The sequence below is a fragment of the Perna viridis genome, chromosome 9 (genome assembly GCF_037379345.1).
Source record: "Perna viridis isolate PV_CMFRI_1.1 ecotype Kerala chromosome 9, ASM3737934v1, whole genome shotgun sequence".
Lineage (NCBI taxonomy): Eukaryota > Metazoa > Mollusca > Bivalvia > Mytilida > Mytilidae > Perna > Perna viridis.
Window position 1 is genome coordinate 35,132,799 of NC_142453.1, and position 22,775 is coordinate 35,155,573.

The window sequence follows — 22,775 nt, forward strand, 5'->3', positions numbered from 1 at the left end:
TTTGGTCTGGTGTTATTGCTTTTTTCTTAATCATTCTTAATCTATTTCACTATTTTGGCCATTTGTATGTTATTACGATAGAGCTGTAGGTGCATGACTAAAATAAATGTTCCTGCACTAGTCACCATTGTTGAAATTATTTTCTAAGGCTTTATCCTTTATGGGTATGTTAATTTATGTGTTTTTGGAACTATGTATCCAGAAACTTAGCGCTTATTCGTGACACATAGGTGTCTATGGAATAACGTGTAGCACTTGAGCTATTAAGCTTACCAACTGAGAAATGTAGCAAATTGAGAGTATCATGTATCTAAGATATGATTTATTTCAATGATTGTTGCTAAAGTTTCGACCTGGAGGTTGATAAATTGAACTTCGGCCTGAAAATGTAAAAACTGAGAATGGCCAAATAGTTGTTTGTAGTTCAATTATGCACTGAGTAGGAGAATTTTGTGTACATTCATCTAGATGTTCCACGTAAACCGATATCGAAATTGAATATAACGCAAACTGGCGCACTGTTACGATGCATCGTGAATTTGTGAGTGTGTGTGTCTTTTTTTAATGTCCTTGTAATCAGAATGGTGAATTTAAAAATAAAACAAAGAGTTCGATATTAACCATTTATAACAATAAGCTTGTGTTGAGATGCGTTTGAATTCGATCCCGGTACGTTCCTTTAATTCCATATTTTTGCAATTTGACGATTATTTGAGTTTAAAAATTCCAATGATCGATATAAATTGATTCAGCACATGAGTACTTTGATTATAATTAGATCTGTTTGGGCACTTCGTAGAACTCATTGAGGCAAAACTACAATTTTGTTTTATTTTTGGACTTTCAAATTGGTACATTTTACTGAACGAAATAAATCAACATATGTAGATTCCATCATTTAGCTCAAAAGGACCACAAAAAGCATAAATTGTGATACTACTAAACAGAAAATACCAAATAAATTGGACAATTGACGAAGATATTTAATCATTCTATCATAGCTACGAAATATAAATAGAAATTTAAACAAAACCTTCAAATTAATTATACCAAGATATTTCATCCCGTAAATAAATGGTCATACAATCAGGGACGACGAACTCTTTCCTGAACTCAACTGTATTACTGGCTGAAATATCTGAAACCTGAAACAGAAATGATCAACCAAAAATGGATAGTGTTTATGTGTCTGACGGTCAGGACATTTTCATCTCCTCTATTCACATGGAAGGTAACAAATATCAGCTCGTTAGTTATTGCACTTTTCTGTATAAGTTGGAATTAAAATTTTAATTGCAAATGATTTCATACACACATGAGCGTTTCGTAATTAGAATCATCTTATCATATAATAACTGGAACAGTAATCATGATTGGTCCATAAGTTTGCGTTAATATCTCTCTTTGAAAACGAATGTCTGTGACTCAGTTACGGAAGACAAGTTTAGTTATATTTAAAATATATCCAGTTTATTTCCCATGAAGTGACATGCTAGTGTAGAGAAATACAAATAGGACTGGTCTTAAAGAATTTCGTAGAATAATTACAATATTCTACTGGCTTATTACAAATCGACTGACAAAATGTGTCAATTTGTTTAATGTCTATAAAAATGGGTAGACAAAAGTTTCAAGTGTGTTGAAATTGGTTTAAAATACACTGTATATTTCTCTTTCTATTTAATGAAGGCGTATGAACGTGACAAAAGTTGAATGTGTAGGAAGGGGGACAAACCCAATTTAACAGCTTAACCTGAAGTTTGGACTAAAAGGAGGTATATAAATAATAAAATGTCAAGTGAATGTAAATTATCACAATTATCACAAGACAAATGATAGAAGACAAAGAGAAAATTACTCATCATTCTTACCAACTAGTCAACTGAGATGTGTGGCAGTGTGTTTGCTTACCCTAAATGTCTCCCTCTCTTAAACCGAGACAGTTGGTTGCCTCAATGGAAGCTACGCCCAAGACATAATACACAACACTTAAAAATCACACAGAAACGAGACGCAGATATCTAATAAAAACTCACCTTTTCTTTGCTTCATGCTGCTTTTGACCAATAATATATTCCTAACTTCCTATATTAGATGATACAAGCAGGTTATTTGATATTTGCACAAGTTTTCTTTCATCTGGTGGTAAATGTCGTTGGGGATTTGATCAACCCTTTATATACGTCACATCATTGAAACTCATCTCTGCTTATAAATCCGCTACTAGTTTTATTTTTTTTTCTTTCTTATATAAACCTCGTTCAATGTAACGGGTGTCGCTGGCGGAGCAGGAAATATTTACTCTTCCAAAGCAATTTCATTTGCTGTGTTTGCTTTCCTTTTCTCCAGATGTATTTTATTCTGTTAACTATATTGTGTAAGTAGGTTGTTATTGTCTCCTGTTTTTCATGTTTAGGTTATGAATTTAGATTTTGATGTTTCTGAATGGTCTTTCTGTTTTGTGTTTTGTTGTTTTGGTATGTACTGTTTGCCGACAAAAAGCTTAAAGGAATATTGATTTTTCTTTGACAGCTTTTATGATAATTCTTTACTTTCTTTTGATCTGTCAAAATAACTCACAACACTCGAAGCCATGCTGTAGAACATATTTCTTATTGCAATGAAAAATGGTCTTATTTTCCACAGAAGAATAATTCCTCTCGACCTAGCCGGTCTAGCTCAAATGTGTATTTTACCAAAGAAAATGAAATGTTGATATGATAGTTTGCATGAAAGTAAGATAAAAATACACTGTCATATTGAACATGATTTGTGACTAGCCTACTGATTGGTTCTTTGACAACACAGATTTGTCACATGTAAATAGGTTGAAATTATTCTCTTCTTGTCAGCAGTAAAAAACTATTTCGATGTTGCCACGACATTTAGACTTGACAAACACCATGACCTATAACCGTTTTTACATTGTATTTAAAGTATCGTGTTAGTTAAAAATGAAGATGTACCATTTCTGAACGTCTTTAATGACGTGCAATCAGTAACTTCTCAAAGTATTACTCACCTGCATTGGCGGATCCGTGAAGAAGTATTCGGAGTATTGTACAACCCTTCTTTTGTTGGAAAGTTTCATGCAAAATTTGTTTTAAAAATGAGCATATAATAGCCTCGAACCACTTTTTCCGACGCAGTCGTTATAGTTTCGCTTTTTACACTTTGAACATGAAGAAGTTCTTCCAAGGAAACGCAAGTCACTTGACCTAAATTCTGTTTGCATCAATAGGGCAAGTATCACAGAGTCACCTTAAAATTTTGAATCAAAGTTTGTCTTTGGATTACAAATAAATGGCAATGAAAGAGGCAGCTGTCAACATCTTCAATGTATATACCACATCTACATAGTGGATTTGTGATGATATTTATTCGATGCAGGTCAAAATTAAGAAAAAATGCTGAATAGTTGGGTTATCAGGATATTTAGCTTCCTAGGCCCGTATGAAAAATATTTTGGTATAATGGATCGATCCTTATTCCTAGTTAAAACCGACATAAATCTGGATACTGGATCAATCTTTCATATTGTTATGTCCAGATTGTTCCATTCCTTAATAGTAGCCAGAAAGGAAAGCTTCTCTCGACAATCTACAATACAACAATAAAATGTCCTCATCGTGTTGGAAGCAGATTGTACCTATTACACAAATATTCAGGGGCTTTTCTTCCATATTAAATAACATCTGTAATTTTCTACGTTTTCGACGTTCCTCTAGTTTAACACTTTTAAACATTACTATACTACTACACTATTCATTCAATTACCATCTTAAATTAAAATAGAAGGCACCATACTTTTGCCTGTCTTTGGTCGTGTTTCCACGAATTATCTCCCTGCTTATTGCTTCAGAAATACGCTTGTTAGTCTTGGCCTCTATCTTGGCCCCTGAAAAGGAATATTTTACTTAGGTCTTTGATATACTCTTATTAACTCCCACATACCCATTACGGTAATTCTGTTGTTTTCTATATTTCATCTTTATTTTACGCAGTAAAATATTGTAAAATATGTATAGATTATTATACGAATAAAAGGATTAAAATATTTCCTGGTTCTTCATTTTGCAAACGAAAGTTTCCATGCTAGTTTTATGTCTCATGCACCATTATAAACAAATAAAGTAACAGTAACTTTGAATTATACAAAAAAAAAAAATAATAATTAAAAAAAATATCTTATTTGATATCACACACTCGTGTTTTCTAAGAAATGAATACTGAAATGGTAAAAGAATGAATAAATTACACCGAAAGCGCTATAGAAACTTAAAATAAAGTGAAATAAATCCTTGATCTGTTCATAATTGAATTGATTTGTTAGAGAACTTCGAACATGTATTCTTGATACATTACACATGTATCCCACGAAACGAGTAGTACCAACCTAACTATGTACATGATCAATTTTGATACACTCCCTGTACAGAATGAACACACTGGTATTTGTTGTTTTCCGACGCAGACGGTATAGTTTCGTTTTTACCCTTTGACCTTAAAGACGCTCTTCCATGGAAACACAAGTCACCTGATCGCAATTCTGTTTCCCGATTGGCCAAGTACTGATAACTTAGAGGCGTTCGAAAAAAAATTGAATCGAAAATTGAAATTGCGTGTTATGTGTTATTTTCTGAATGAAATGTAAAAAAAATCATAAGTAAAAAGAACAAACTTTACTGCGTCGGCTATATTTTTTTCAATCAATCAATCAATCGATTCAATTAAAAATAGTTGACCTCTTACCTGATAATTTTTTGAATACTACATAAATGGCCCGAGTTTCTGTGATTTATTTCGATTCCAATATGACTAATTTCTTCATATTTTTGAATAGACGCAGCCAATGTGTTGCACGAAATGTTTGTCATGTGTTTATCACTATTTTTTCATGGCTGTGGTCTAAAGAGCACGTCATAACAGGATTTAAAATAAAAATCCTGGGAGATTATACAGTCATCGATCATAGAAATGACATATATATATATATATATATATATATATATATATATATATATATATATATATATATATATATATATATATATATCAATTGAATTGTCCCGTACTACCATACATCGTGTACCAAGTTACAGCCCTAAATTAATCCTACGAGGAAGAATGACCCGGCCAGCGAAAGCTATATTTTAATATAGCCTAGCTGGTCGAGTGGTCTAGGGCGCTGGACTTTGTGCTGGCGGTGTTGCCATAGATGTCATATGAGTTCGAGTCCCGCGTTCCCGCGGAGGGAACGACCAAAAATTTGCATTGCAAATTTAACAGTTCTAACATCGTTGGGAATTTTTCAGACCTTTCATGCAAATTTTTGGTCGTTCCCTCCGCGGGACTCGAACTCGTACTGCTGTGACATCTATGGCAACTCCGCCTACACAAAGTCCAGCGCCCTAGACCACTCGGCCAGATAGGCTATATGAAAATATAGCTTTCGCTCGCCGGGTCATTCCTCTTCGTAGGATTGATCTAAGGCTGTAACTTAGTACACATATCTTCCCTGTATCAATTTGATCCGATGGAGCAGTGTAGTGAATAGAGTCGTCACATTCTAAGACGTTTGTATAATATTGATTTGTTGTGAAAGAGTAATCAAGGGAACCAAGGTTATAGCGGTAATCAAAAGAATGCAATCCAGGGACAAAAACCAGACATGGAAAACAAACATTCACAACAAAGAACATAGAGTAACTACACTTATACATACAAAGTAACAAAAGTAAATGAGCAACTCGGAATCCACTAAAAACTGGGACCATGGACCAGGTTGCACCGGTAGTGTAAGCGTCCTCTGCTTTTCTAGAAACACCCGCCGAGTTGTTCATAAAAAGTCAAGTCCGGGGTAGACAAACGAGGAAAGGAAAACTATGACCCGTTGAATACATCAGTTTTCATGGTGCTGATGGATACACCATAACGATCCACGAGTTCATGATGACGACCATAAAACTTCTGTAGTGATGACTTCAATCTTGTAGCAACATAACCCTGTTCCAGAAGCCTATTTGTTAGAGTTCTAGCGCGATGCGTAGTTTCGGCAAGCTCTTGCATAACGTATGAGTTGTGATATGAACATTAATTTGATCCTCTATCCTACATAATAACATCTAAATGAACTGTCCCGTACTGCCATACATCGTGTACTAAGTTACAGCCCTAGATTAATCCTACGAAGAGGAATGACCCGGCCAGCGAAAGATATATTTTATATAGCCTAGCTGGCCGAGTGGTCTAGGGCGCTGGACTATGTGCAGGCGGTGTTGCCATAGATATCACAGCGGTACGAGTTCGAGTCCCGCGGAGGGAACGACCGAAAATTTGCATCGCAAATTTGACAGTTCTAACATCGTTGGGATTTTTTCAGACCTTTCTATACGTTAACATATCTTCCCTGTATCAATTTGATCCGATGGAGCAGTGTAGTGAATAGAGTCGTCACATTCTGAGACGTATATATATATATACAAAGAGGAATGCCGAGTATCGATTGGAAGAGCTGTCTTCAGATATTTCATGCAATCCCTGGTGGATCCTTATATTTACAAAAATGGGGAGTGGTTCCGATCAAGAAAGAGCTTCCAAGCAGGGACTACACGGCCTGTTCAAAGCTATTATTTGCCGCTACATTTCGATAATGTATTTTTCAGTAATGGTGTCGACTCTGTGGTCTGGTGATATTGCTTTTTGTAACAATCATTCCTTTTGGCTATTTTGGCCATGTGGTATGATGATAGAGCTGTAGGTGCTTCGGGGCCTTTAAAGAACATGGCTAGTGTTTCCTGCAAATGACATAATTGTTGAAATTTTATTCTAAGACTTTGGCGTTTATGTTAATGTACGAGATTCTGGAAATAAGTGTCAAGAGACTAAGCGCTTTTACACGACACATAGATGTCTCTGCGATAACTTAATACACTAGAGCTATACATTGAATAGCTTATCAATTGAGAAATGTAGCCAGTTTCGAGGGACATTTGTCTGAGGACATGCTTTTATTTCAATATTGTGGTTTGGAATGGTTTGACTGACAATTTTAACCTGGAGATCAATAAATTGAATTTCGACTTGAAAATTTAGAATCTGGGAAAGATCAACTAATAGTTTGTAGTTCAATTACGCAGTATGTCGGAGAGTTTTGTGTTCATTCTTTTATGTGTTCCATGTAAACTGACATCGAACCTGAATAGTACGCCAACTGGCGTACTGCTCTGATGCCTCGTTAACTTTTGTGTAATATTCTTAATATAAATTTAATGCAATCGTAATCAGAATCGTTGTGAATTCAAATCAAAGAGTTTATTATTAATAATTTTCAACAAGCTTGAAGGCGATTCCGGTTTCTTGTTTTATCTTATCCCTTTTTTCAATTAGACGGTTATTTTAGATTCAAACAATCGATATAAATTGATTCAGTACATGGGTACTTTTATTGTACTTGTGTGTGTATGTGTGTGTGTTTACCGACAGGGAGAGATCAACTGTTTGCAATATCGACAAGAAGAGATCATAACTGGTTCCCTACTGATATTTTTTTTGATTGAGTCCGCCACTACTAAAATGGACAGATATAGTGCCTTTGAATTAGATCAATATATAATTCGTTTGAGTTTTATAGATCTACAGATTACATCTTGATAATTGATTTTTCAAAATAGTTGCACTTTTCATTTGCAGATCCTTCTTTAGTACGTACACATGTACAAACTTTGAGAAATATTATCAGTATCCTATTCAAAGAAAGAAGTCCAAATCAGGTTTAATGTAATTTTTATTTCATTTAAAATTTTATTTTGATATGTCAACTCAATTTAATATCTAAAATGTCACTTGATTTTGAAGGTCTATGTTTATTAATAGATATTCAAATAACCGGAAGTCACATGCTGGCTTCGTTATGTAATCTGACCGATTTGGTAAGTGTGTGTGTGCGTGTGTTTTGTGCGTTTGTGTTAGTTTTATTGACAGCAGAATTCAAATAGCTATTCTTACATTCAAGCAAACAAAATAAAATTGTGATGCCATTATGCCGTAATAGCTGAAGTACGTACGTACTGAGGAAGAGTCAAATCTAGTTGAGAGAGTAATTAAGGGAACAAAGATTCTGGCGGAAATCAACAGAATACAATCCAGGGGAAAAGAAAAGAAAAGAAGAGCAGATATACACAACGAAGAACAAAGACATATCGAACTGTTTCGAGACCAGAATTTGAAAGATTTTTAAGACTTAAAAAATATAAGACTCAAACGAAATTTTCCAGTTTGATGATTACATCATCTCCATAATTTCCTAATTAAAGTAAGGTCTGTGCTCATTTACTTCTATTCCTTTGTACGTGTTGTTATTATTTTTTTCATGTTCTTTGTTGTGTGCTTCCATTTTCACTGTTTAGTCTTTATCCTTGAAATATATTATATTCTATGATTACCGCTCGAATCTTGGTTCCTTTGATTACACATTATCTCGGCCTACATCATAGTACCTTTCTCTGCATTTTCAATCTTTTATGAAAAGAAACGTTGAATTAAAATGTTCAGTCTTTCATTTGGTAACAGGTGTGAAATATCAGTAAAGGAGCTGGAAAAAATATTGCTGTATATGAAAGGGAGATATCTAGAGCTAACATTCCAGAAAAAGAATTTTTCAATACCCACATCTACATATTAAACAAAGTCGCCTATCACAGTGATTGTGAACGAAGTTTTCACATCGGTTGAAATAGTAACTTGTGAAGGAATCGTTGGTATATATACTTGATAAACCAATTTGTGATTATCTATGATTTCGTCCTTCGTCTCCCGAAAGCGTTTTGTCTAAACCAAAATTTATAAAAATACCATACAAAGTATTAGGGTTCACACGAAATCTAATTGACAAGACAATATCGGGAACTCCACATTTACCACACAAAATACTGCACAAAGTACCGAGGGTTCAAACGAAGGAAAGTCATCACACAAGATAATACTGGAAGCATAAAAATTACCAAACAAGGTAGAGAGGGTTAAAACAAAGGGAAATCCTTTATACGAGACATTACCAGGAGCACCCATCTTATCACAAAAAGTGACGAGGGTGTAAACGAAGGAAAAACCCGTAACAAGTCAATACAGGGATGCCCAAATTACCGCACAAAGTAACGTAGTTAAAACGAAGGGAATACCCAAACCAGATAAAACAGAAAACACCCAAATTACCACACTAAGGAATGACGGTTTGAAGGAAAAGAAAACCCTAATAAGACGGTACAGGAAGCACAATAATTACCACAAAAAGTAAAATAGTTGAAACGAAAGGGAATACCTACACAAGACAATACCGAGAACACCCAAATTATCACATAAAGTAACATTGTTAAAACGATGGGAATACCCTAAAAAGACAATACAGGAAGTACCCAAATTACCACACTAAGTAATATGATTAAAACGAAATGGGAAACCCTAAATAAGACAATACCGGGAACACCCAAATTATCACACAAAGTAATATGCTTAAAACGAAAGGGGAAACTCTAAATAAGACAATACCGGGAACACCCAATTTACCACATAAAGTATTATGATTAAAACGAAATGGGAAACCCTAAATAAGACAATACCGGGAACACCCAAATTATCACACAAAGTAACATGATTAAAACGAAAGGGGAAACTCAAAATAAGACGATACCGGGAACACCCAAATTATCACACAATGGTTAATACGAAGGAAATACCCTAACAAGACAGTACAGGAAGCACCAAAATTACCACACTAAGGAATGAGGGTTCAAACGAAGGGAACTCCCTGCACAAGACAATACCGGGAATACCCAAATTACCACACAAAGTATAAAATAAAATAATAGACACTACCAAACAGTACTCGAAAAAAAAAATCGAACAACATGAACCCCAATGAATCCAGGGATGAACTTAAGTGTTTAGAAGGATGAGCAGTCCTGTAACAAGCCGTGCTTTCCGTTTAAGGTCAAGGCCGCTGAGGAGAAAAAATATACAACTGTCTATAAGACCACTTGAGCTGTCTTTTTACTGCAGTTGACCACATTTTCCTTCTTTCCCTTCAATATTAAAAAAAGATATACACATGTTTACATATAATTTAATGTCAGAAGTAACACTTTTTCTGATTTGATAAAAAATTTTGTCCTTCATTTCATAGACCAAATTTTGTATGACTGTGATGTCATCAACATTTTTCAATGATTTGCCCGTTGGATTTTGGTACTAAAACTAAATTGTATGAATGACGGTTCTATTTTTTGGTCTATTTGAAAAAAATCCTCAATGCCTTTGGTGCACACTTGTTCATAGACGGGAAAAATATATAAGCCATTCCTTAAATATTTTTTGTTCGAAATCAATCTACGTCAGGCTAGTTCCTTTTTAATTCTAATTTTAGTGAGGTCCTTTATATAAAAAGAAGTGTTTTTCAATACACATTATGTTCAGTTGCTTTCCGGAAACAGAAATATATTTCAATTAGGAAATTTACATGTTTTCAACAACTTAACCAATTTTAAAATGAATACGTATATATTTTTTTATACAGTTGTACTAATCTGGATTCGGCTTTAATCTACTGATTCAGAAACTGTACACGGCATTCTATAGGATAGTAGTAGGCCGATTGTGCAACGCAACGTCGTTAACGAAGTCGGAAGTAGAATTTTTTAATGAATGGGCTGTATATTTACAAGTAATATAATAATTATTGTCACTGACTGGATGTAACGTTAAAACAATCTTTCTGTAAACCCCCTTTTTTGTCCTCTTTGCAGCGTTGAATTGCCTCCAATTTCAAACTTTTGCAAAAGAGTAGTTTGTTGTTTCTGACGTTTCTAATTTCACTACTTCCTGTCATTGTTTTTCTGTCTTATCCCTCTTACCATTATGCGCATTTCCTATCTTTTATATTTACAATTTTAGTCATTTGATAGACTACATTTAATTAAGGGAACCAAGATTCTAGCGGAAATCAAAAGACTGTAATCCAGGGACAAATACCAGACAAGAAAACGGCAACACACACAACAAAAAAATAAATCAAAATAATACATACAAAGCAACAAAAGTAAATGAGCAACTCGGACTCCACTAAAAACTGGGAGCATGGACCAGGTGCACCGGTAGGGTAACCGTCCTCCGTTTTTTCTAGAAACATCCACCGAGTCGCTAAAAGGGTAGAAGAAAGCGGAAAGGAAAACTAAGATACGTTGTACTAATAGCAGATCATATTTGTTATTTATCAGAAATCAGCAGATCTTTTCCATGGCAAGGCATCGTATTTTAGACTCTGTGTTTGATAGATTTTTTATAGAAATTTAAAAGAAAATACGGACCTTGTTTCAACAAATAAGGTCTGATTATTTACTATCAAAATATTGTAGGATACAAGTCTGTCTGAGAGAATATATTATTTCTTCATTATTGCACTTTTTCTATGTGAACATTGTATTTTTCCCCAACCTCCTCGGAACACCACGAACCACGTCCGGAACACATAAATAACGTTATCTTTCCTGATAACGCTAGGAACGAAAATCGTAACTCTTACCGTAACGTCGTACTGTAACCTCAAGGTAGATCATACCTAACATTTCTAGTAGATAAATTTTCCTAGTTTTTCTGGAAGATGGCCTTGCATGAACAAACATCGTTTTAATGTAAAAACATAGGTCACCGAACTTGAATTCGAAAAAATTCGGCCTTAATAAAGGCAATTTTATAAGGATTCTTAGGGGGAATTTCACTATTTCGCAACCTATCAAAAAAGCGGTGAATATAATTTCTTCTTCATTTACAAAAAGAACAACTAACTGACATTCTTTCATATTTCAAAAGGAAAATTGTGAGTCACCGAACTCTTTTTCTTGTAACATTAAAAAAGCTAAAATTCCAATTACCTTTCTATATAGAACATTTTCCTGCCAATTATCTCCCTTTAAAATGGTTTTATATAAATGTCAATTGAACATCACAAAACATCTTTTCATATAAAACTACTTGAAATGTGTAGACTGCACATGTGGATTTTTATTTATATTTACTTCAAATATTCAAATAGCTGTTCCAACATTGAAACAGACAAAATTAGTATATTCAATTATTCCGAATTGAAATTGCATTAAGCCTAATGGGAATGTCTTAGATCATATTTAACTCCTTGCTTAGATCTATTGAGATAAAATTCTGAAAATATTTCTCAAAGTCCGTATCCACTATCAAAAAAGTCAAATACAGATCGAGAAATGATTTTATCAGAACTTTTTCTAAGATTATAAAACTCAAACGGACTACAATATGTTTCACATTACAATATTCAGTGATACATAGTATAAATTAGTCAATGAGATTTACAGATAGAAATGTGAAGATCTTGTATCATAGGAACCAACATAAATACTCCATCAAACTATACCAATGCTGTTCATTTAAAAAAAAATGTTGTCTCAATAAACAGATGAAGAGAATATCTAAAAGAAAATTACAAGAAAAAACGTCAACAAAACCTCCATAATAACCAAGAATTACCACAGGAAATTAAACTCTTCAATTTCTTATCGTTCGATTTCTTAGGATTTTCTTTTCTGTGGATATATTAAGTTTTTTTTCAAACCATTCAGATTACTTTTATGGTCAGGTTGAACTGAGTGAGGCAAAACTTTATCTGAAAATACCAGGTTGATATACGAAAGCAGCTCAAAAGATAAAAATACAAGGCACAGCGAATGGCACGGCTGTGTCGCGTTTTCACCAGTTCCGACTTAACTCATTAATTTTTTATTGATGGTATGTCAAGATGGACACTGTTCTTTTCTTTATTGTCAATGTTCGGAGAGTTTTCAAACACTGCAAATGAAGTATATTCTATAATGACATTGAATTAAACCAATAAATAGACATACTAATAGCTTTATCAAACAAACTCTTATTACGTTTCAGAATTTATCGTCATTTTGGCCTCAGTATAGTCTACTACCTTCAGGTTCATGTAACTAACGTAAGCAGTATATCAAGTAACTAAAACGTACATATACTGTTCAATATATCAAATAACTAAACCTACATATACTGTTCAAACGTAACTTAGAACTACATGATGAGGATACATTTGTCCCTGTCCTTTATAATCCCAGAGTTTAGACAAGTTTTGCCAGTTTCTTAGTTTGTGTTGGGTGCTGATCCGTAATGCTTTTCTAGCCACGATTCTACTTCTTCCACATGGTAACCAGAAGGACCTCTGTCACCTTCGTACACAATAATGCCATTCAATACTATATATAGTCGTTCATATAAACCTCCATATTTCAGGTTAGCGTCATCTGTCATTGTGTCGACTACGATTGGACATTTTGGTCTGTGTGTCTGTAATTGTTTAGCAGCATTGATTCGATCCTTTAACTGTCTATGACGATTTATTTTAATGTTGTCCTTAAATTTCCACCCGTCATCCGGGTGTGCTTCTTCTATGTATATTATAACAAAATCAGCATTATTGGCGAAACGAGCAATTAATTCATTGAACTGCTCCAGCTTCGACATAAATGGGGGTCAGGTACAACTCCCAAAATTCAAAACAAGAGGTCGCGCTGATTTCTGAAAATCGAGCAGTTTTGCACTAGCAAGGTCAGATAACCGAACAACCTTCACGTCAGGTGCATTCCCATGCAACCTTGATGTTTTAAAAGCATTAAGATACATGGCTCTCCAGACTTGTTTAAACATCGCTAACGTATATATACTGCTCATACAATGTTCATCCTTTACATAGGTACCTTTATGTACTTTTCGGAACTTCTCGGCAATGTTCGCTTTTATGGGAGGGACGAATAACGAAAGGAAGACAAACACACCCAATACAATAATGTTCAGTATGCATTTTAAAAGCGCAACTGACTGTCGAATCATCTGGAAAAAAAAACCAGAGTGGATAGAAGTTAACAAAATTAAGCTGATAGTAAAACCAATATAACATTTCAGATTATAAATGAAATGGATGAAAAATAAAAACATTACAACATCAACAACAACAAACAACCAACCAAACAAACAAACAAACAAAAATGTCGAAGCTAACGAGAGTTACTTACCCTAAATGCTAAACTGCAAACACGACATAATATATAAAGGACTTTTGTTAATTTAGAGCAAACAACAATGTGTACTCCAATCATATAACATAATTGGTTATTACAATTTAAAATAGTTTTTTTAAGATTAAGTATCAATATCAAAGATGGAGGACTGCACAAAACCGATATAGTAATGAAAAATGAAAAAACAAAAAGAAAAATGTTAATTTCTCGTTGTTTTGCGATCAAACCAAAGCATTTGAATATATGAAAACCTGATAAAATTTCAATCAAATTTCTGGAAATAAATTTAACCTTAATAAGGTGACTTGATTGCTTCGCGGAGTGTGTGGACCTTTACAAAACAAAAAACAAAACGAAAACGAAACGAAACAAAAGAAAGCACAGAAAAACAAAAGAAAGGAAAAAAAACAAAGGTAAAATAAAGTAAACAAAACACGAAAAACAAAACAAAACAAAAGACACTAAACAAAAGCACCAAAGATATTAACAAATTACTGTTTCGATTAAAAAAATATTGGGCAAGTTACCTCCCGTGCACACATTGCCTGAAAACTTCAAATTTCAGACTCGGCATAATAATTTTACCTAGAAACCAAATTTCTTCCATATCGCAGCATTTTGAAGTTTTGGCGGAAAAAATTGTTCGCCATGGCAACAGGTAACTTTTCGTTTCCGGTATTATTGAACTAAATTGTTCAGCGCGTCAAACTCAACTACTGTACCAAATTTCAAGTTCTTAACCACATAGGTTTGCAAGATATTGTAATATCCTTTATTTTGAAAATTTTCCCTTCTTTGGCAACCATTTCAAAATGGCTGCCTTTTTGAAATTTTAATTTCAGATGATATCGGCTTTGTGTGCAAAATAAGGAAATTTGTCCGAAATAAAATCATTGATAGGAAGACAAGAGATGACGGAAAAATAATAATAACAATGATATTAATAATAATATTAACAAAAAAAAAATAAAAATAAAAATAAAAATAAAAATAAAAACACAGTAAAAGCAATAAGTCACCGACACCTTAAGGTCTCAGTCTTGTATTCTTTGCCCCATAGGCTTCTATAGTATACCTTAAATTTTCATGATTTTTTAAAAAATACACAAGGGGTTTCAATCTAACTTTTAACCATGTTTTTTAATTAAGGAAATGTCAAAAATAACTTTTAGGTCCATTTTAGAAAAAAGAGGCACGAACTTTGGTACACCAGCACAGGTCAAACTAAAAATAGACTTTTTCTACTTTCACTTTTATTTTGAGTTCATAAAATAAACCCCTTTTCTGAAGCATTATTTTTCATGAAAATACTGTTTTTCCTCGAAAACAAGTTTATGGTGGCATAGCTTGATATTTACACAGTACGTTTGATGAAAAATGATAGCCATTTGCCAAGAAACAAAAACAGGAAAAGCCAAAAAGGAAGCGTACTATATTTTTAGCCTCCATGTTTTCGTACAACCGCTCAGGAATATGTAATACAAGACTGATACCTTAATGAACACAAATTATATTGATAGACAATTTCACTTAGAGTTATTATCCCTAGAACGTTATGCGGATAATGGCTACTATGAAAATAAGTATGACTTATATATTTTCATGTTTGTTTGTTTGTTGGGGTTTAACGTCTGAGCAGCAATATTTCAGCTATATTCAGACGATGAACATGAAATTAATGATAAAATGAACATGAAATGATGAAATGAATAAGGGATGGGACACAAGGACAATGGGGTCGACAAATTTTGATTGCCACTAGAAATAGGGAGAGGTGGGTAGGGTCGGGCAATTTAGCCTCCTGTGGCGGAGCCCTATGGTTCCTACTCCGGGAGAATACCACAGTAAGGTTCCTTAACGTGCGAGAAACGTGGCATCTTTCCCAACACGGTGTACCACTATGGTTTGCGGTCAGGTTTTCGTATTATAGCCTGACAACCCCAGCATGTAACACGCCAGGGGTACCCCATTCCACCACCTGGGGCACACATCCCAGTTGCTCTGTGGGCAGAGCGCCCTAGCCCCGGGCTAGGGTTCTGAGCACTATTAGTCGCCTTTTACGACAAGCTTAGCGCTGCTGCAGGCCTATTCTTTTGACACCGGGACCTGCACGGGTCTATATATTTTCAAAAAATACATTAAATGAAACACATATATAGTAACCACAACGATAATGTTTTTCGAATAAAAAGTAAACAAAAGTTTCGACCAAAATTTGGTGTTTGGGTAATCAAGATTCGAGCGGAATTCCAAGGATAATGCCTAGACAAGGAACACACATTCCTCTATGTACAAAAAGATCATAAAATATCCAAAATAACATGTATAAAAAAGCAAAAAATGAGCAGCCCGGACTTCACTAAAAACTGTAACCATGGACCAGGGGCATCGGTAGAGTAAGCGTCTTTTGCTTTTCTAGAAACACCCACAGTGCGTCTTGTATAATGTCGCGTCTGGGTTAAAAGAAAGGAAAGCTATGACATTGTTGAATCAAAGCACCGAAGGTGCTGCAACTAGGAAGTCGATTGGCGTGCAACCTGCAAGATAGGTTCCCGATGTTTATATTTTAAGCAATGTGCTAGAGTGCCGGTCATGACATGAACTAAGGTTTGAGAATGTTTTGGTGTTGAACCCGTATTTCCCTTGCAACCTGCAGCAAAATAAAACAAAGATGTACACAAATATCGTGAAAATAAGATTATTGCATTTGTTTACGTTCTTGAGACCTTAAACTTGAAAAAAAGGCAGCTGATGATGTTGAATGTGACGCTTCTTGATAAAATGATTTTGATTATACATGTAATACCATTCACGGGGAACAGTTAAAAACCAACACTACCAAAGAGAGGTAACTCCAATTAAATTGTATTGGCTTTTAACCATCTTCTTTGAAATTACTACGCGACCAAGCGCAAAAAATAGTTTGGCGTCTCAATTTACCAGTTCGACAATATTTAGCTGAAAATTAATACTTAAAATGTTTGAAATATCATTCAGATTGGATATCGGTGAAATATTTAAAGTTTAAAAGAGAATCCCGCATTAATTTGATGAAAGCATTTCCGCCCGTGAAGTTATCTGCCGGAAGCCCTTTTGTCATTCTTATACTTACAATACTCGAAGCCACTGACGTGAATTCCGAGTAAAAATCGGATTTCTAATGGTGCAGATGGATACACCATATTCTAATATGACGTCTTCATATCGTCAAACAGTATATGTCGGTACAACCCCACTTCAGCACCTCCGACCTGTCTCTTTTCTTTCGCTGTCGCTTCGAGACAAAACACTCACTTAAAAACGTTTACTCGATGATTTAACGACTGAGAGGTTAACTAATACTATACTTATACTGATACTTATTCAATAGATGGTTTACTTGGATATGTGGTTTATTTCTTAATTAATCCAACTTCCGTACGGGGGAGGTTCAACGGAACAGTCGTTATTTTGGCTACGCGTAGGGAAATTTTTGTCACAAAACTTACCGTATTTTTCATATTAGAAAATAAATAATTCCTTACGGGGGTAGATTTGTACTCATATTAACATGAGGTTGGCATTTATATTCTCATTTAACACCTCGCTGTTACTCGGTGTTAAATAATCGAATATAAATGCCGTACCCATGTTAAAATGAGTACAAATCTACCCACTCCATGAATTATTTCTTAAACGATCCACGAGTTCATGATGACGACCATAAAACATCTGTAGTGAAAACTTCAATATTGAAGCAACATTAGCCTAATTGTAAGACGTCTAGCACGGTACAAAAAGTCTGCGTAGTTACGGCAAGCTCTGGTATAACGTATAAAGTATAATATGAAAACTCCACACGCAGATGCTGAATGGATATTGCCACATCTGAAAGGTAAGTTGCCACTACATAAAGAGAAGTCATCGCTTTGGTCGTATAGAATTATCACGAGTTTTCCTTTTCCATTGATTCCTAAGTGTACATACAGATATGAAGCTGACATCATAGTGTCTGCAGTGTCTTTTATCTAAAGTTCTTTGGGTAGATTCGATGTATAAAATCTTCGAAACTAACTGAGATTGTTTGACTGGGAAATTTCTTTCCGATAATACAACATACGACATGAGAATCTCCTACTATAAATATCGGTGAAAAAAATACCCTAGAATCCAAACAGAAGACCAATTCAGAGATAGAGATATAAGACCATGAATATGGCTAAAATGTGAAAGCAAAAAAAAACAACCTAGAATCAACATATTCGTATGCAATGCCGACAACAGAATAAAAAAACAAATACATATACTTTTCGAAGATAAGAAAAAAAGTGATAGCACACAAAATGTAAAAAACAACTGCTATACGAACTCCCACAAAAAAAAAAAAAAAAACGAAAGTAACACAAGATTTTTTTAGGAGATGCATGTCCTGCACCGCAAGCGACAACCGTAGCATTGCAAATGGTGACACTCCAGATTGTCAAGGTGGGGAAAGAAGTGAGATCTAACTGAAGATATCTTTTCGCATCTATTATATGAGATAGACTTCGGATTGATCAACCAAATTATAGTGACGATCATATAATTTCTGAAGTGATGATAGCAACAAAGGCGGAACATAAACCTGTCTTAGAAGATCATTTTACAATATTTTCGCTCTGAGGAAGTCATATCACAAGCAGGACAGTTACCAACCATCTGTGAAATTTATACACCATAGGCTGAAAATGTTGGTAAATTTCGACTTGGACGCAGAGGAGAGTGTATTTTAAATTGTCCCTTTAACTTCGAGTGTACTTGGGTTAATCAGATGAAGGTAATTCTTAAAGTTAGGATTGTTCATATTTGAGTTAATTCAAATGTAAGCAATCCTTAAGGTTAGGATTATAATACAGCTTTTGAATAACCGAAAGTAAAGATGAAGGACTTGGCCAGTGGCTTACTTTTTAGTAGATCTTGTTAAAACATAGCTTCACACGAGTATTAAACAAAGTGCAACACATTATGTTTACAAAGGTATTCCAATGGTCTGTTAGAAAGAACGACTACAATTTGCAGGAGGTGATTCATACATGTCAAAAACCCAACGAATTTCAGTTTCTTGTTCTGAAACCGTTATTGATCACATAACCAGTCTTACTTTTTCACTTTGTATATAGATTGTACATGGAACTAGCTCTTTGCAAGAGTTACCGTTCTTGATTTGGTTTGCTCTGGTAGACCTTAGTGGGAGATTAAAAGTGTAGTTTTCTCATAAGAACATATCTAAATACAAGAAGACTATTGTCACATAAAATATAACATATGTAGACCTAAAACGCTTCGTCTGATCCATTGGTTTTTCTACACCATATATCACCTTACCATAGGCAGTGCCTGCATTTTAAATGGACTGATACTCAGATTGTTTACTTGATTATGACAAATATTTTATATTTCAGGAGGAGAAAGATCTTTGTCCCTGGATTACATTCTTTTGATTTCCGCTATAACCTTGGTTCCCTTGATTACTCTTCTATGTCTGAACCTTGGTTCCCTTGGTTACTCTTCCATGTCTGGTCTTTGTCCCTGGATTACATTCTTTTGATTTCCGCTATAACCTTGGTTCCCTTGGTTACTCTTCCATGTCTGGTCTTTGTCCCTGGATTACATCTTCCATGTCTGGTCTTTGTCCCTGGATTACATTCTTTTGATTTCCGCTATAACCTTGGTTCCCTTGATTACTCTTCCATGTCTGGTCTTTGTCCCTGAATTACATTCTTTTGATTTCCGCTAAAATCTTGGTTTTCTTGATTACTCTCTCACAGAAGCAACAGTCCGAGAGGAAGGCATTCCATTCGGACGCACTATTCTAACTCCAAGCCAACCAGTCGTCTCTGTATCCCATTGGCGGAAAAGCGGTGACAATTTTAAATTATTTAGTGATTTGACCCGGAATCGAATCCGCGACCTCCCAAATTGAACTCGAGGAGAGAACGCTATCCTAAGACCACCGATTCAATCCCAATATTAAAGTAATTCTTGCCAAATTTAGTGTTTTTTTCCTACAGCAGACTAGATAGAGCGCTGTTTTGTATAGAAAGAATACGCTCACACAGAATTGATTTTAACTTGTCATGTATAAAATAGAAAAATGAAAAGCTTTTGTCAACTGTCGTAGTACTTAAGTACAGCGTACGCCAGAAATGTTTAGTTATCTTAAAACTTGATGAAAACTTGAAAATGAATCAATTTGGCCTTAGAATAGGCGTCACTCCAAGTCATTTTGGAATCAATTACTAGTACCTGTTTTCATTACCTTGGCGAGTCAAACGTCCTAGATTTTAACCTAAGTGCAAGCTAGGTATTAATCATGGCATTAATTAACATAGAATGGCGTCGAAGAAAGAAAACAAAAACAACAATTAAAATATATTGTACGTTGACTTAAATTTGTCATTCCAAAAAAATAGTAAACAAACTTACCATCGTTTTCCTTCACTTACTTACAACAACCAATAACATCACGCCACGTCAAAATGTCACTAGTTGTAACCTTTAATATCGTACATTTTTATCGGATTGAAACTTTAACACTGATGACATCCTTTGATGATAAGAGGTTCAAAGCGGCGTTCACCATTTCTTTTTTAAATTTAAAAAGAACAAAATTTTACTGCGTCGGATATCTTTTTTAAAGATAGTACTTGTTTTTATTTATAGCTCATTGTTTTAACAATATTTTCTGGTACTGTTATGTCAGTCAACTAAAAAAGTCATATGAACACATTCTTTATCAATTTACTTTTCCCCTTTTTTTAAAATAGCATGAAAGGAAATTTTTCGTTTTGACTACTAAGTTCACAAATTTGTCCAGAGCTGATTTTATGCTGCCTGATTGTATTGCAATTTATACCACAAACAAGTAATCGTGAGGGAATGGGAAGATTTAGTAGGCTATAAACTTGGCGTAATCCGCCATTTCCTTCGAAAATGCCTGTACCAAGTCAGTATCATTGCGGATGTTTTTAACTTTACGGTTCTGCTTTGATATTGTCAATTGTAATACGGACTTTCCTTTTTGACTATTCATATTAACAAAATAACTTATGTGCGCAACTCCTCTAAAAACCGCTGAATGGATTTCTTTCATATTTGGTAAGATGTATTGTTATTCTATTCCTATTCTGATTCGAAAAACTTTGTACGGCTTGGAATAATCGACATGTTTGTCAACAGTTGGGACCGAAGGTTCCTTAGTGAGATTGTTCAAATATGTCAATATCCGGAAAACACGGCCTGGACGTGGAGCAGGGAACAAAGATGATTTACATGCACAATGTAGCGAACAAAATTGAATAAAATACTCTTAAAAATAGAAGAGAAGGGAAACAAGACGTCAGGTACCGATGCTTTACAAATGTTCTAATAGATGGAAAGTTGATGTCGGCATTAAAGTACCAAAGCATCAAACAAGACAATTCAGAGATTTCCAAATTTAAAGACATGGCAAAAACACGAAACCAGGAAACAAAGACGATCAGTCCAATCGCACACTTAAAACAGCAGAAAGTGAAATTACTAAAAAGCAATACTCATACTGTCAAATCTTGATTGGTGTCAGGTGCTCCGGAAGAGTTCAGATTTGTCCAGCGCTTCTACCATATTGCAAGTGAGTGTAACTTACTAGTGTGACTAACGAATAGCAGATACCGTCACAAATATCGTTTTTTTTCCTTTTTCCTGACAACCATAGGATCAAAAGTCAGATGTAATCACTGCGTCTCTTTTATTTACATTTTTTTTTCAAATAAATGATTTCTTGCTGTATAGAACCTGGCTAATCTTTAATAACTTGGAAGATACTTGCACTACTTACAATTTTAAAAGAATTGAATGTTCATCAGTAAATATTTGAAAAAAGACATGGCACGTTTAGTGGAACTATTAACAGATTGAACTAAATGTTCTTTAAGTGTAAAATCTATTTAGTATGAAAGCAAATGGGATTCCATGGAAACTTCTTGCATTACTTTGCACAATGCAAACAACAAAACAAATCCAAAGCTATGATTTACATGTAGCTGCTTCCTGGCTACCAGAAATAATTACATCAATGGAAGCGGGCAATAAAACTTGGTAACATCGAAAAGATTCTCCTGTAAATTTACTAGTAAGAACCAGTCGTCATAGTGGTCTCAGATTAAATTCACTTTCTTGTGTACACAAGTCTCCGCAATATGCTTAGAACATGTATGCTTATAATTTATTCTATGACATTCTTTATACAACTATATTCGATTATTTTTATGTATGCTTATAATTTATTCTATGACATTCTTTATACAACTATATTCGATTATTTTTTCAACAGTTGTTAACTAAGCATTGTCTGTTTCATTTAAAGATGTAAGTTAATGGTCTGAAAGAGTAATAAAGGGAACCAAGGTTATAGTGGTAATTAAAAGAATGTAATCCAGGGACAAAAACCAGACATGGAAAACAGACATACACAACAAAGAATATAAAGTAACTAAAATCATACATACAGAGTAACAAAAGCAAATGAGCAACTCGGACTAAAACTGGGAGCATGGACCAGGGGCTCCAGTAGGATAAGCGTCCTCTGAATCAGAGACTTGTTAACCACAATACTTCTCTAACCACGATTCTACGTTTTCCAAATGGTAACTGGAAGGA

At 34.5% G+C, this 22,775-nt stretch overlaps 1 long non-coding RNA gene and 1 pseudogene across 3 annotated transcripts; both read right to left on the minus strand.

Annotated features, from left to right (window-relative positions):
• Nucleotides 1-1,454: 1,454 nt before the first annotated feature.
• On the minus strand, nt 1,455-4,931 carry LOC148607972 (uncharacterized). The gene is made up of 3 exons (XR_015915139.1): nt 4,753-4,931; nt 3,808-3,898; nt 1,455-3,600 (listed from the first exon to the last, which is right to left on the minus strand). It is a non-coding gene; the product is annotated as an uncharacterized LOC148607972 (long non-coding RNA).
• A 7,892-nt stretch (nt 4,932-12,823) lies between these two features.
• On the minus strand, nt 12,824-20,682 carry LOC148607973 (thyroxine 5-deiodinase-like; annotated as a pseudogene). 2 transcript variants are annotated; one of them, XR_015915235.1, is made up of 2 exons: nt 20,562-20,682; nt 12,824-13,929 (listed from the first exon to the last, which is right to left on the minus strand). The product of XR_015915235.1 is annotated as a thyroxine 5-deiodinase-like, transcript variant X1 (transcript). The 2 variants fall into 2 exon arrangements; XR_015915236.1 differs by lacking the exon at nt 20,562-20,682 and adding an exon at nt 17,230-17,385.
• Between the last annotated feature and the right edge of the window lie 2,093 nt (nt 20,683-22,775).